The sequence below is a fragment of the Phyllobates terribilis genome, unplaced genomic scaffold (assembly GCF_046119375.1).
Source record: "Phyllobates terribilis strain yellow unplaced genomic scaffold, ASM4611937v1 Scaffold_393__1_contigs__length_1774422, whole genome shotgun sequence".
NCBI classification, from domain to species: Eukaryota; Metazoa; Chordata; class Amphibia; order Anura; family Dendrobatidae; genus Phyllobates; species Phyllobates terribilis.
Genome location: NW_027363153.1, coordinates 823,992 through 838,816, shown reverse-complemented (window position 1 = coordinate 838,816; position 14,825 = coordinate 823,992). Strand labels below are relative to the sequence as shown.

The 14,825-nt window shown below is 47.1% G+C and overlaps 6 non-coding genes across 6 annotated transcripts; all 6 read left to right on the top strand.

Moving 5' to 3' along the window:
* Positions 1–622: 622 nt before the first annotated feature.
* LOC141224659 (U2 spliceosomal RNA) lies at positions 623–813 on the top strand. Its single transcript, XR_012291994.1, has one exon. It is a non-coding gene; the product is annotated as a U2 spliceosomal RNA (small nuclear RNA).
* A 1,115-nt stretch (positions 814–1,928) lies between these two features.
* On the top strand, positions 1,929–2,119 carry LOC141224658 (U2 spliceosomal RNA). The gene has a single exon (XR_012291993.1). It is a non-coding gene; the product is annotated as a U2 spliceosomal RNA (small nuclear RNA).
* Positions 2,120–8,683: 6,564 nt separating this feature from the next.
* Positions 8,684–8,874, top strand: LOC141224657 (U2 spliceosomal RNA). The gene has a single exon (XR_012291992.1). It is a non-coding gene; the product is annotated as a U2 spliceosomal RNA (small nuclear RNA).
* A 1,115-nt stretch (positions 8,875–9,989) lies between these two features.
* LOC141224656 (U2 spliceosomal RNA) lies at positions 9,990–10,180 on the top strand. The gene has a single exon (XR_012291991.1). It is a non-coding gene; the product is annotated as a U2 spliceosomal RNA (small nuclear RNA).
* A 1,115-nt stretch (positions 10,181–11,295) lies between these two features.
* LOC141224379 (U2 spliceosomal RNA) lies at positions 11,296–11,486 on the top strand. Its single transcript, XR_012291806.1, has one exon. It is a non-coding gene; the product is annotated as a U2 spliceosomal RNA (small nuclear RNA).
* Positions 11,487–12,606: 1,120 nt separating this feature from the next.
* On the top strand, positions 12,607–12,797 carry LOC141224655 (U2 spliceosomal RNA). Its single transcript, XR_012291990.1, has one exon. It is a non-coding gene; the product is annotated as a U2 spliceosomal RNA (small nuclear RNA).
* Positions 12,798–14,825: the final 2,028 nt, after the last annotated feature.

Here is a 14,825-nt window from a genome sequence, read left to right as displayed (position 1 = left end):
GTCTCCTTCTGCTGGAACACTGACTTCTTTCATTTAATGCCTGCAGACTATAAAAGAGAACCCAACCCAAAAAGTTTGGTTGATTAGTCTGTGGCATTCTGTTAAACTGTTGCTTATGGCGGTCTCTGTGAGCTTCTCAGCGACATTCAGCCAGCCAGGTATCCTGCCTGCAGTAGATGGAATGTGGCAATGGAACGCTGGCTGCGCGTGTCATAATAGGCTCTGAGCCTTTATATACCTGTGCACAGCAGCAGCCACCTTCAGTCTGCTGCTGGACAGCCAGCAGCAGCAGCAGCAGGAGAGGTATGTAATCAGGAGCCCTCCTGCTAAGGGTAGACAGCTGCTCGTTCCACCCCACCCCCCGCCTTAATTGGTTCTCCTCCCTTCCAACGGTGTTGAGGCGGGTGGGAACAGCAGGGGGTGAAGGTGCTGTGTTTAAAGAGGTGGAGTTATGCAGATCTAAAACGCGTGGATTGCAGCAGCAGCAAGCCGAAAAGTGCAGGCATGTAAGGGATCTAGAGGTTGACAACATGTCTTCTTAACGGGAGTCCAGGAGCTCATCTCCACAAATGGACTTTTCAGGATCCTTGGGTGGCTCCGTAGTTTGAAACCAATTCTGGTTATCGCTTCTCGGCCTTTTGGCTAAGATCAAGTGTAGTATCTGTTCTTATCAGTTTAATATCTGATACGTCCCCTATCTGGGGACCATATATTAAATGGATTTTTAGAACAGGGAGATGGAAAAAGAGCTTGCTCTGTCCACTCCACGCATTGACCTGGTATTGCAGTATCTCCAGGACCGGTGCACCCCTTCTTTAATGCAGTTTCTAAAATCAGAAAGAATTGAATTCAATGTTTTTTGTTCATTTTGCTTGTTTGTCGGATTTTGGGATGGACTCTTTGGCTTTGCTTTTCTTCTCCTCATTGGATTTTTCATGTTCAAAGTTGCAGAAGCCAGATTACAAGCTCATTTTGGTTCAACTTCAGCAACTGTGCATTGCATTGCCATGTAATGTGATGCAATGCTATCTTTCTAGCTCTCCCTTTTTACTTCCTTTTGGATAAACAGACATATTAGGCAAGCATTTTGGAGCTTTCACCTAAATAACTACAGGTGGTGAGATAAGCTGCACAATATAATTGACCTTTCAGTATATTGTTGCACACACACCATCTATTTAGCAAATGCCCTTGTTATCAACAGCAGCCTTTTAAACTCACCTGAGCTAACAGGTATGTGCGCTGGTTACTCTGCTGCGCTTAAAATTTCTTTTTTGGTTTGCTACAATGCCTTTTCTGAAACGTTGTCTCCTTCTGCTGGAACACTGACTTCTTTCATTTAATGCCTGCAGACTATAAAAGAGAACCCAACCCAAAAAGTTTGGTTGATTAGTCTGTGGCATTCTGTTAAACTGTTGCTTATGGCGGTCTCTGTGAGCTTCTCAGCGACATTCAGCCAGCCAGGTATCCTGCCTGCAGTAGATGGAATGTGGCAATGGAACGCTGGCTGCGCGTGTCATAATAGGCTCTGAGCCTTTATATACCTGTGCACAGCAGCAGCCACCTTCAGTCTGCTGCTGGACAGCCAGCAGCAGCAGCAGCAGGAGAGGTATGTAATCAGGAGCCCTCCTGCTAAGGGTAGACAGCTGCTCGTTCCACCCCACCCCCCGCCTTAATTGGTTCTCCTCCCTTCCAACGGTGTTGAGGCGGGTGGGAACAGCAGGGGGTGAAGGTGCTGTGTTTAAAGAGGTGGAGTTATGCAGATCTAAAACGCGTGGATTGCAGCAGCAGCAAGCCGAAAAGTGCAGGCATGTAAGGGATCTAGAGGTTGACAACATGTCTTCTTAACGGGAGTCCAGGAGCTCATCCCCACAAATGGACTTTTCAGGATCCTTGGGTGGCTCCGTAGTTTGAAACCAATTCTGGTTATCGCTTCTCGGCCTTTTGGCTAAGATCAAGTGTAGTATCTGTTCTTATCAGTTTAATATCTGATACGTCCCCTATCTGGGGACCATATATTAAATGGATTTTTAGAACAGGGAGATGGAAAAAGAGCTTGCTCTGTCCACTCCACGCATTGACCTGGTATTGCAGTATCTCCAGGACCGGTGCACCCCTTCTTTAATGCAGTTTCTAAAATCAGAAAGAATTGAATTCAATGTTTTTTGTTCATTTTGCTTGTTTGTCGGATTTTGGGATGGACTCTTTGGCTTTGCTTTTCTTCTCCTCATTGGATTTTTCATGTTCAAAGTTGCAGAAGCCAGATTACAAGCTCATTTTGGTTCAACTTCAGCAACTGTGCATTGCATTGCCATGTAATGTGATGCAATGCTATCTTTCTAGCTCTCCCTTTTTACTTCCTTTTGGATAAACAGACATATTAGGCAAGCATTTTGGAGCTTTCACCTAAATAACTACAGGTGGTGAGATAAGCTGCACAATATAAATGTCACACTGTCACAGAATACTGGAGGTAGGGGGCCTAAGCTGACCCTAAGCTGGGGCCCTGACTAATCCCTCATCCAGGAGGTACTGTTAAAGGTACAGAGGTCCAGGCCGCCAGCGTAACCCCTACCTTCTGAGGATCCCTGCACCTAAGTAATCTAGTCCTGAGAAGGACCCCGATCACAACAATAGGGAACCAGAAATAATATGCCCACACACAGTATTTAGACGAACGAGACAGTACAAGGGAAAAACCAAAACCACCTTGCATACAACTTCTAAACAACTACAACAGAGGGAACACCAACGGGAAAGGAGATAAATGATAAAGCGAGGAAAGGGAAAACACACTTCCAAATACACTTATCTCAGCAACTCCAAACACCACGATCCGCTCTGTAAGTCAGAATGAAAAGCTTTCACCGACACCTCCCAAACAGACCTGCAGGAATATAAAGGAGTCTCACTAAAGAAGCATTGATTGCAGCTGGGCGAGGCTGGACCTCAGCTAGCCCAGAGAGAGAGAGAATTAACTCCTACACTGCCGAGAAAACACAAAGCACCAACAAGTCAGCTGCGAGAAGTCAGGCTGTGTGCTCGTGACGATCTTCGTGGCAACACACCCGTGACAGTACCCCCCCTTCTACGAGGGGCCTCTGGACCCTCAGGGCCAGGTTTATCCGGGTGAGTCGTGTGGAAGGCCCGAACTAATCGGTCTGCGTTAATATCCGACGCAGGAACCCACATCCTCTCCTCAGGACCATACCCCTTCCAATGAACCAAGTACTGAAGGGACCGGCGATTAAAGCGTGAATCAATGACCCTCGATACCTGGAACTCCAAGTTACCATTGACAACCACAGGAGGGGGAGGTAAAGGTGACGGTACCACCGGCGCCACATACCTCTTAAGCAATGATCTGTGAAACACGTTGTGAATTTTAAACGTAGGGGGGAGGTCAAGACGGAATGCCACCGGATTAATAACAGAACTGATTCTGTACGGCCCGATGAACCTGGGACCCAGTTTCCAGGAGGGAACCTTAAGTTTAATATTCCTGGTAGACAACCATACCTGATCGTTCACACTTAGGTCCGGACCAGACACTCTCCTCCTATCAGCCATACGTTTGTATCGGTTCCCCATAGTATTCAGATTCTTCAGCACCCCTCTCCATACTGAAGCGAGAGATGAGGAAAATCGTTCCTCCTCCGGAACCCCCGAAGAGCCCCCCCTACTGAAAGTACAAAACTGGGGGTGAAAACCATATGCCCCAAAAAACGGGGACTTACCAGTGGACTCGCTCCGCCTATTATTGAGAGCAAACTCTGCCAGAGGTAGGAAAGAAGCCCAGTCCTCCTGGTTCTCTGACACAAAACACCGAAGATATGTCTCCAAGCTCTGGTTCATACGTTCCATCTGACCATTGGTCTGAGGATGAAAAGCCGACGAGAATGACAAATGCATCCCCCGCCGTGCACAAAACGCCTTCCAGAACTTGGACACAAACTGAGACCCCCGATCAGACACCACCTCGGAGGGTACCCCGTGAAGCCTCACAATCTCCCCAATGAACACCTGCGCAAGAGTTTTAGCATTAGGGAGAGCCGGAAGAGCGATAAAATGTGCCATCTTGCTGAATCTGTCCACTACAACGAGTATGACCGTTTTACCCGAAGACGGAGGGAGGTCAGTAATAAAGTCCATAGACAGATGAGTCCAAGGACGCTCCGGGATCTTCAAAGGTAAGAGGGCCCCAGACGGACGGGTATGTGAGGTCTTAGAGCGCGCACAAACCCCACAGGACGCGACAAAAGTTACCACCTCTTTATGCAAGTTAGGCCACCAAAACCGACGCGAGAGGAGATCCACAGTTGCTTTACTCCCCGGGTGTCCTGCAAAAACTGAGTTATGGTGTGCCTCGATCACCTTTTGTCGCAACTGATCTGGAACGAACAGTCTCCCCGGAGGTCCAACAGGGGCGTCTCCCTGAGCCTCCAATATCTCCTCCTCCAGCTCAGAGCATACTGCCGAAACCACCACCCCCTCCTGAAGAATAGGAATCGGTTCGTCCGTATTCCCGGCCCCAGGGAAACTACGAGATAAGGCATCCGCCTTTACATTTTTAGACCCAGGACGATATGTAACGACGAAATTAAACCTGGTAAAAAACAATGACCACCTAGCTTGTCTGGGATTCAGACGTTTAGCAGACTCCAGATATAGCAGGTTCTTGTGATCGGTGATGACGGTGACCGGATGAACTGCCCCCTCCAAAAAATGGCGCCACTCCTCAAAAGCTAACTTAATGGCCAAGAGTTCCCTATTGCCGACATCGTAATTCCTCTCAGCGGACGACAATTTTTTAGAGAAAAAGGTGCACGGATGCCACTTACCAGGGGACGAACCCTGTGACAATACTGCTCCCACCCCTACCTCGGAAGCGTCTACCTCTACAAAGAATGGCTGAGACGCATCAGGTTGAATGAGTATGGGTGCCGAGGCAAAACATTTTTTCAAGGAGGAGAATGCTTGACAAGCCTTGTCAGACCACCTAGAAAAATCCGTCCCCTTTTTAGTCATGTCTGTGAGAGGCTTAACCATGGACGAGAAATTACGAATGAACTTCCGGTAATAGTTAGCAAACCCCAGGAAACGTTGTAGTGCCTTAAGATTCTCCGGCCGATCCCACTCAAGAACTGCCCGCACTTTCCCAGGGTCCATACGAAAACCGGACGCTGAAACCAGGAAGCCTAAAAACTGGAGTTCCTGTACGGCGAACACACACTTTTCCCATTTGGCATACAGTTTATTATCCCGCAAGATCTGTAACACCTGTCTAACGTGCTCCTGATGAGACACCAGATCCGGCGAGTAAATTAAGATATCATCCAGATATATGACAACAAACTGTCCCACCAGGTGGCGAAAAATATCATTAACAAAGTGTTGAAACACCGCCGGGGCATTAGTCAGACCGAATGGCATGACAAGGTTCTCATAATGCCCCTCCGGAGTGTTAAAAGCCGTCTTCCACTCATCCCCCTCCTTCATCCTAATCAGATTGTACGCCCCCCTGAGATCCAACTTAGAGAACCATTTGGCGCCCACGATCTGATTAAAGAGATCGGGAATAAGTGGGAGCGGATACGGATCTCGGACCGTAATCCGATTAAGTTCACGGAAATCCAGGCAAGGGCGTAGGCCTCCATCTTTCTTCTTAACAAAGAAGAACCCCGCGGCCACCGGAGAAGATGAAGGTCTAATATGCCCCTTAGCCAGACTTTCAGAAATATAATCCTTCATGGCCTGCCTCTCAGGACCAGAAAGGTTATACAACCTAGCTTTAGGTAACTTGGCCTCAGGGAGCAGTTTTACAGAACAGTCATACACGCGATGAGGAGGTAGTTCCTGACACCCATTCTCCGAGAATACATCCTCAAAGTCCGCCAGAAATGGAGGTAAGACCCAAGGAGTAACCGCACCGATGACCGTGTTCATGCAGTTTTTATTACAGAATTTACTCCATTGGCTTATCTCTCTGGTTTGCCAATTAATAACCGGGTTATGCTTAGCTAACCAAGGAAGGCCCAACACTATAGGAGTGGGAAGACCCTCCAACACGTAGCAAGACAACAGTTCTTTATGTATTGCCCCCACTTGAAGTTTTACGCCATGCACAGCTTGCAAAAAACTTCCCTGACCGAGAGGTCTGGCATCGATTGAGAATATGGGGATGGGTTTAGCCAACTCACTCAATCGCATACCTTGAACCCGGGCAAACCGAGCATCAACCAGATTAGCCCCGGCCCCACTATCCAGAAGAACAGATATCCTCTCAGTTCTCGTACCCACCACCACCTCCGCCGGTACGAGAAACTGAGACGAACCTAGGGACGAAATACCTACTCCCAGATTGCCGTCCACAACACAACCTGGGATCAACAGTTTTTTCGACGACTCTTTACTCTGCAAGGGACGGGATGGACACCCCCCAATAAAATGTCCTTTTTTCCCACAGAGAAAACACCTTCCTGTCTTATGGCGCACCACCGGTCCCCTTCCCCGAAATGATGTCCCTCCTAATTGCATAGGCTCCTCCGGACTGACCAGGGGAACCACCATATGAGGGGACCTTGTAGGAGGTGGAGACATTACAGGGGGTAGAGTTATCCCGCACCTCTCCCGAAGCCGTCTGTCAACGCGAATAGCAAGGGCCATAGCGGCTTCCAGTGACGCGGGAGAGTCATACTGTGCCAACACATCCTGTAATTTGTCGGATAAACCATGACAAAACTGGCTCCTAAGAGCCGGGTCATTCCACTGGGTGTCCGTGGCCCACCTACGGAACTCCGAACAGAATTCCTCCGCCGGACGATCTCCCTGCTGAATCCTACGTAACTTAGACTCAGCAAGGGAGATCCGATCTGGGTCATCATATACGAGTCCCAGAGCAGCGAAAAACCTATCCACTGACTGGAGAACCGGGGAGCTTGGGGGAAGAGAGAACGCCCAAGATTGTGGGTCCCCTTGTAGGAGCGAGATGACAATTCCCACCCTTTGTTCTTCACTGCCCGATGACCGAGGCCGCAGCCGAAAGTACAATTTGCATGCCTCCCGGAAAACAAAAAACTTGTCCCGCCCCCCAGTGAACCTGTCAGGGAGAGGTACTTTAGGTTCTGGTCCGGCTTGCTCCAGAGGATGCAAAACCTTGGACCTAACGTCCGCCAGCCCCATGGACAAACTCTGCAACTGCCGAGCTAGACCGGCTACTGGATCCATGGTAGCTGGAGAAAAACTAAGATGGTCGGTGAAAATGTCACACTGTCACAGAATACTGGAGGTAGGGGGCCTAAGCTGACCCTAAGCTGGGGCCCTGACTAATCCCTCATCCAGGAGGTACTGTTAAAGGTACAGAGGTCCAGGCCGCCAGCGTAACCCCTACCTTCTGAGGATCCCTGCACCTAAGTAATCTAGTCCTGAGAAGGACCCCGATCACAACAATAGGGAACCAGAAATAATATGCCCACACACAGTATTTAGACGAACGAGACAGTACAAGGGAAAAACCAAAACCACCTTGCATACAACTTCTAAACAACTACAACAGAGGGAACACCAACGGGAAAGGAGATAAATGATAAAGCGAGGAAAGGGAAAACACACTTCCAAATACACTTATCTCAGCAACTCCAAACACCACGATCCGCTCTGTAAGTCAGAATGAAAAGCTTTCACCGACACCTCCCAAACAGACCTGCAGGAATATAAAGGAGTCTCACTAAAGAAGCATTGATTGCAGCTGGGCGAGGCTGGACCTCAGCTAGCCCAGAGAGAGAGAGAATTAACTCCTACACTGCCGAGAAAACACAAAGCACCAACAAGTCAGCTGCGAGAAGTCAGGCTGTGTGCTCGTGACGATCTTCGTGGCAACACACCCGTGACAATAATTGACCTTTCAGTATATTGTTGCACACACACCATCTATTTAGCAAATGCCCTTGTTATCAACAGCAGCCTTTTAAACTCACCTGAGCTAACAGGTATGTGCGCTGGTTACTCTGCTGCGCTTAAAATTTCTTTTTTGGTTTGCTACAATGCCTTTTCTGAAACGTTGTCTCCTTCTGCTGGAACACTGACTTCTTTCATTTAATGCCTGCAGACTATAAAAGAGAACCCAACCCAAAAAGTTTGGTTGATTAGTCTGTGGCATTCTGTTAAACTGTTGCTTATGGCGGTCTCTGTGAGCTTCTCAGCGACATTCAGCCAGCCAGGTATCCTGCCTGCAGTAGATGGAATGTGGCAATGGAACGCTGGCTGCGCGTGTCATAATAGGCTCTGAGCCTTTATATACCTGTGCACAGCAGCAGCCACCTTCAGTCTGCTGCTGGACAGCCAGCAGCAGCAGCAGCAGGAGAGGTATGTAATCAGGAGCCCTCCTGCTAAGGGTAGACAGCTGCTCGTTCCACCCCACCCCCCGCCTTAATTGGTTCTCCTCCCTTCCAACGGTGTTGAGGCGGGTGGGAACAGCAGGGGGTGAAGGTGCTGTGTTTAAAGAGGTGGAGTTATGCAGATCTAAAACGCGTGGATTGCAGCAGCAGCAAGCCGAAAAGTGCAGGCATGTAAGGGATCTAGAGGTTGACAACATGTCTTCTTAACGGGAGTCCAGGAGCTCATCTCCACAAATGGACTTTTCAGGATCCTTGGGTGGCTCCGTAGTTTGAAACCAATTCTGGTTATCGCTTCTCGGCCTTTTGGCTAAGATCAAGTGTAGTATCTGTTCTTATCAGTTTAATATCTGATACGTCCCCTATCTGGGGACCATATATTAAATGGATTTTTAGAACAGGGAGATGGAAAAAGAGCTTGCTCTGTCCACTCCACGCATTGACCTGGTATTGCAGTATCTCCAGGACCGGTGCACCCCTTCTTTAATGCAGTTTCTAAAATCAGAAAGAATTGAATTCAATGTTTTTTGTTCATTTTGCTTGTTTGTCGGATTTTGGGATGGACTCTTTGGCTTTGCTTTTCTTCTCCTCATTGGATTTTTCATGTTCAAAGTTGCAGAAGCCAGATTACAAGCTCATTTTAGTTCAACTTCAGCAACTGTGCATTGCATTGCCATGTAATGTGATGCAATGCTATCTTTCTAGCTCTCCCTTTTTACTTCCTTTTGGATAAACAGACATATTAGGCAAGCATTTTGGAGCTTTCACCTAAATAACTACAGGTGGTGAGATAAGCTGCACAATATAATTGACCTTTCAGTATATTGTTGCACACACACCATCTATTTAGCAAATGCCCTTGTTATCAACAGCAGCCTTTTAAACTCACCTGAGCTAACAGGTATGTGCGCTGGTTACTCTGCTTCGCTTAAAATTTCTTTTTTGGTTTGCTACAATGCCTTTTCTGAAACGTTGTCTCCTTCTGCTGGAACACTGACTTCTTTCATTTAATGCCTGCAGACTATAAAAGAGAACCCAACCCAAAAAGTTTGGTTGATTAGTCTGTGGCATTCTGTTAAACTGTTGCTTATGGCGGTCTCTGTGAGCTTCTCAGCGACATTCAGCCAGCCAGGTATCCTGCCTGCAGTAGATGGAATGTGGCAATGGAACGCTGGCTGCGCGTGTCATAATAGGCTCTGAGCCTTTATATACCTGTGCACAGCAGCAGCCACCTTCAGTCTGCTGCTGGACAGCCAGCAGCAGCAGCAGCAGGAGAGGTATGTAATCAGGAGCCCTCCTGCTAAGGGTAGACAGCTGCTCGTTCCACCCCACCCCCCGCCTTAATTGGTTCTCCTCCCTTCCAACGGTGTTGAGGCGGGTGGGAACAGCAGGGGGTGAAGGTGCTGTGTTTAAAGAGGTGGAGTTATGCAGATCTAAAACGCGTGGATTGCAGCAGCAGCAAGCCGAAAAGTGCAGGCATGTAAGGGATCTAGAGGTTGACAACATGTCTTCTTAACGGGAGTCCAGGAGCTCATCTCCACAAATGGACTTTTCAGGATCCTTGGGTGGCTCCGTAGTTTGAAACCAATTCTGGTTATCGCTTCTCGGCCTTTTGGCTAAGATCAAGTGTAGTATCTGTTCTTATCAGTTTAATATCTGATACGTCCCCTATCTGGGGACCATATATTAAATGGATTTTTAGAACAGGGAGATGGAAAAAGAGCTTGCTCTGTCCACTCCACGCATTGACCTGGTATTGCAGTATCTCCAGGACCGGTGCACCCCTTCTTTAATGCAGTTTCTAAAATCAGAAAGAATTGAATTCAATGTTTTTTGTTCATTTTGCTTGTTTGTCGGATTTTGGGATGGACTCTTTGGCTTTGCTTTTCTTCTCCTCATTGGATTTTTCATGTTCAAAGTTGCAGAAGCCAGATTACAAGCTCATTTTGGTTCAACTTCAGCAACTGTGCATTGCATTGCCATGTAATGTGATGCAATGCTATCTTTCTAGCTCTCCCTTTTTACTTCCTTTTGGATAAACAGACATATTAGGCAAGCATTTTGGAGCTTTCACCTAAATAACTACAGGTGGTGAGATAAGCTGCACAATATAATTGACCTTTCAGTATATTGTTGCACACACACCATCTATTTAGCAAATGCCCTTGTTATCAACAGCAGCCTTTTAAACTCACCTGAGCTAACAGGTATGTGCGCTGGTTACTCTGCTGCGCTTAAAATTTCTTTTTTGGTTTGCTACAATGCCTTTTCTGAAACGTTGTCTCCTTCTGCTGGAACACTGACTTCTTTCATTTAATGCCTGCAGACTATAAAAGAGAACCCAACCCAAAAAGTTTGGTTGATTAGTCTGTGGCATTCTGTTAAACTGTTGCTTATGGCGGTCTCTGTGAGCTTCTCAGCGACATTCAGCCAGCCAGGTATCCTGCCTGCAGTAGATGGAATGTGGCAATGGAACGCTGGCTGCGCGTGTCATAATAGGCTCTGAGCCTTTATATACCTGTGTACAGCAGCAGCCACCTTCAGTCTGCTGCTGGACAGCCAGCAGCAGCAGCAGCAGGAGAGGTATGTAATCAGGAGCCCTCCTGCTAAGGGTAGACAGCTGCTCGTTCCACCCCACCCCCCGCCTTAATTGGTTCTCCTCCCTTCCAACGGTGTTGAGGCGGGTGGGAACAGCAGGGGGTGAAGGTGCTGTGTTTAAAGAGGTGGAGTTATGCAGATCTAAAACGCGTGGATTGCAGCAGCAGCAAGCCGAAAAGTGCAGGCATGTAAGGGATCTAGAGGTTGACAACATGTCTTCTTAACGGGAGTCCAGGAGCTCATCTCCACAAATGGACTTTTCAGGATCCTTGGGTGGCTCCGTAGTTTGAAACCAATTCTGGTTATCGCTTCTCGGCCTTTTGGCTAATATCAAGTGTAGTATCTGTTCTTATCAGTTTAATATCTGATACGTCCCCTATCTGGGGACCATATATTAAATGGATTTTTAGAACAGGGAGATGGAAAAAGAGCTTGCTCTGTCCACTCCACGCATTGACCTGGTATTGCAGTATCTCCAGGACCGGTGCACCCCTTCTTTAATGCAGTTTCTAAAATCAGAAAGAATTGAATTCAATGTTTTTTGTTCATTTTGCTTGTTTGTCGGATTTTGGGATGGACTCTTTGGCTTTGCTTTTCTTCTCCTCATTGGATTTTTCATGTTCAAAGTTGCAGAAGCCAGATTACAAGCTCATTTTGGTTCAACTTCAGCAACTGTGCATTGCATTGCCATGTAATGTGATGCAATGCTATCTTTCTAGCTCTCCCTTTTTACTTCCTTTTGGATAAACAGACATATTAGGCAAGCATTTTGGAGCTTTCACCTAAATAACTACAGGTGGTGAGATAAGCTGCACAATATAATTGACCTTTCAGTATATTGTTGCACACACACCATCTATTTAGCAAATGCCCTTGTTATCAACAGCAGCCTTTTAAACTCACCTGAGCTAACAGGTATGTGCGCTGGTTACTCTGCTTCGCTTAAAATTTCTTTTTTGGTTTGCTACAATGCCTTTTCTGAAACGTTGTCTCCTTCTGCTGGAACACTGACTTCTTTCATTTAATGCCTGCAGACTATAAAAGAGAACCCAACCCAAAAAGTTTGGTTGATTAGTCTGTGGCATTCTGTTAAACTGTTGCTTATGGCGGTCTCTGTGAGCTTCTCAGCGACATTCAGCCAGCCAGGTATCCTGCCTGCAGTAGATGGAATGTGGCAATGGAACGCTGGCTGCGCGTGTCATAATAGGCTCTGAGCCTTTATATACCTGTGCACAGCAGCAGCCACCTTCAGTCTAGTCTGCTGCTGGACAGCCAGCAGCAGCAGCAGCAGGAGAGGTATGTAATCAGGAGCCCTCCTGCTAAGGGTAGACAGCTGCTCGTTCCACCCCACCCCCCGCCTTAATTGGTTCTCCTCCCTTCCAACGGTGTTGAGGCGGGTGGGAACAGCAGGGGGTGAAGGTGCTGTGTTTAAAGAGGTGGAGTTATGCAGATCTAAAACGCGTGGATTGCAGCAGCAGCAAGCCGAAAAGTGCAGGCATGTAAGGGATCTAGAGGTTGACAACATGTCTTCTTAACGGGAGTCCAGGAGCTCATCTCCACAAATGGACTTTTCAGGATCCTTGGGTGGCTCCGTAGTTTGAAACCAATTCTGGTTATCGCTTCTCGGCCTTTTGGCTAAGATCAAGTGTAGTATCTGTTCTTATCAGTTTAATATCTGATACGTCCCCTATCTGGGGACCATATATTAAATGGATTTTTAGAACAGGGAGATGGAAAAAGAGCTTGCTCTGTCCACTCCACGCATTGACCTGGTATTGCAGTATCTCCAGGACCGGTGCACCCCTTCTTTAATGCAGTTTCTAAAATCAGAAAGAATTGAATTCAATGTTTTTTGTTCATTTTGCTTGTTTGTCGGATTTTGGGATGGACTCTTTGGCTTTGCTTTTCTTCTCCTCATTGGATTTTTCATGTTCAAAGTTGCAGAAGTCAGATTACAAGCTCATTTTGGTTCAACTTCAGCAACTGTGCATTGCATTGCCATGTAATGTGATGCAATGCTATCTTTCTAGCTCTCCCTTTTTACTTCCTTTTGGATAAACAGACATATTAGGCAAGCATTTTGGAGCTTTCACCTAAATAACTACAGGTGGTGAGATAAGCTGCACAATATAATTGACCTTTCAGTATATTGTTGCACACACACCATCTATTTAGCAAATGCCCTTGTTATCAACAGCAGCCTTTTAAACTCACCTGAGCTAACAGGTATGTGCGCTGGTTACTCTGCTGCGCTTAAAATTTCTTTTTTGGTTTGCTACAATGCCTTTTCTGAAACGTTGTCTCCTTCTGCTGGAACACTGACTTCTTTCATTTAATGCCTGCAGACTATAAAAGAGAACCCAACCCAAAAAGTTTGGTTGATTAGTCTGTGGCATTCTGTTAAACTGTTGCTTATGGCGGTCTCTGTGAGCTTCTCAGCGACATTCAGCCAGCCAGGTATCCTGCCTGCAGTAGATGGAATGTGGCAATGGAACGCTGGCTGCGCGTGTCATAATAGGCTCTGAGCCTTTATATACCTGTGCACAGCAGCAGCCACCTTCAGTCTGCTGCTGGACAGCCAGCAGCAGCAGCAGCAGGAGAGGTATGTAATCAGGAGCCCTCCTGCTAAGGGTAGACAGCTGCTCGTTCCACCCCACCCCCCGCCTTAATTGGTTCTCCTCCCTTCCAACGGTGTTGAGGCGGGTGGGAACAGCAGGGGGTGAAGGTGCTGTGTTTAAAGAGGTGGAGTTATGCAGATCTAAAACGCGTGGATTGCAGCAGCAGCAAGCCGAAAAGTGCAGGCATGTAAGGGATCTAGAGGTTGACAACATGTCTTCTTAACGGGAGTCCAGGAGCTCATCTCCACAAATGGACTTTTCAGGATCCTTGGGTGGCTCCGTAGTTTGAAACCAATTCTGGTTATCGCTTCTCGGCCTTTTGGCTAAGATCAAGTGCTTTATTGCAGGAGATTGTGGTTGAAGGGCACTCGGGTACCCCTCTCCTTGGCCTGGCAGGATCGTCCACTTTGGTGGACTTAGCCTGCTTGCTGCTATTAGGGAGAGGGCTTAGTCCCAGGGTAACGAGTTGCGATCCCCCAGCTTCCAGGTGTTTTTCGCTGCAAGAACACTGGGAGCGCAGATTGCAAGCGGCTGCAATTTGCAACCTTGTTGCGTTTTTCCATGGAGGTTGACCCTAACCTCGTGCCTCTTTATGCGAGGCTAAAAAACTCTATCCGAGTTCACTTCACGGCGGGTGGCTCGGATATGAGGAAATTAGGGTATGTAGTCCAGGACGTGCTCAGGAACCTTCTTGGCGTACAAAGGAATGAAATTCTCTCCATCCAGCATTATCCCAGAAGAGGTGACTATGACATCACATTCACCGGAGAAGGTATTTTTAGAGATGTACTAGAAAAGTTAAAAAAAGTTGAAAATAGTCCTGTTTTGAAAGGGATACAAATTGTTGAGCACGTCCTGGATGAGGTAAGACTGGTTATTGTAAAAATATTTTCGCCCTTTGTTTCTGCTCCAGAAGTAATGTCATTTCTAGCAATTTATTTTAAAAGTGTTAAATGTATTGGGAAGATATTAAACGAATATAACATATGGACATCTAAGTGGAAATTCCTTGTGAAGTGTACAAGAGATCCAAATACACCAGGTGGTATACGGCTCCCCCCTGCCCGTTTCAAAATTGGGCAAACAAATGGGGATTTCTTCTTTTCTGGGATGCCAGTATATTGCAGAAATTGTGGGCGCTATGGTCATTCAAAAGAAAACTGTCATGTATCATGTAGAAATTGTGCTAGTGAAGAACATGAGACAAAAGAATGCC